This window comes from Rhincodon typus, chromosome 6 (genome assembly GCF_021869965.1).
Source record: "Rhincodon typus isolate 14 chromosome 6, sRhiTyp1.1, whole genome shotgun sequence".
In the NCBI taxonomy this organism is placed as follows: domain Eukaryota; kingdom Metazoa; phylum Chordata; class Chondrichthyes; order Orectolobiformes; family Rhincodontidae; genus Rhincodon; species Rhincodon typus.
Genome location: NC_063337.1, coordinates 92,781,590 through 92,781,945, shown reverse-complemented (window position 1 = coordinate 92,781,945; position 356 = coordinate 92,781,590).

Here is a 356-nt window from a genome sequence, read left to right as displayed (position 1 = left end):
AACAGAGTTAACATTTCGGGTCTGGTGGCCCTTCCTCAGAACTGAGGGAGTTCTTCCTCAGTTCTGAGGAAGAGTCACCGGACCCAAAACGTTAACTCTGTTTTCTCCTCCACAGATGCTGCCAGACCTGCTGAGCTTTTCCAGCAACTTTGTTTTTGTTCCTGATTTACAGCATCCGCAGTTCTTTTGTTTTTTATACAGATAAGTGTAGGGCTGAGTGGATATAGTTATGTACAGACATGAAACACTAAGGCTATATTGAGTGGAGTAGAGAAAGTTAAGACCGGATTTTATACAAGTGTGCAGAATTATTAGAATTTTTTAGGGGCTAAACAATAAAAGATTGTTGGTGAATT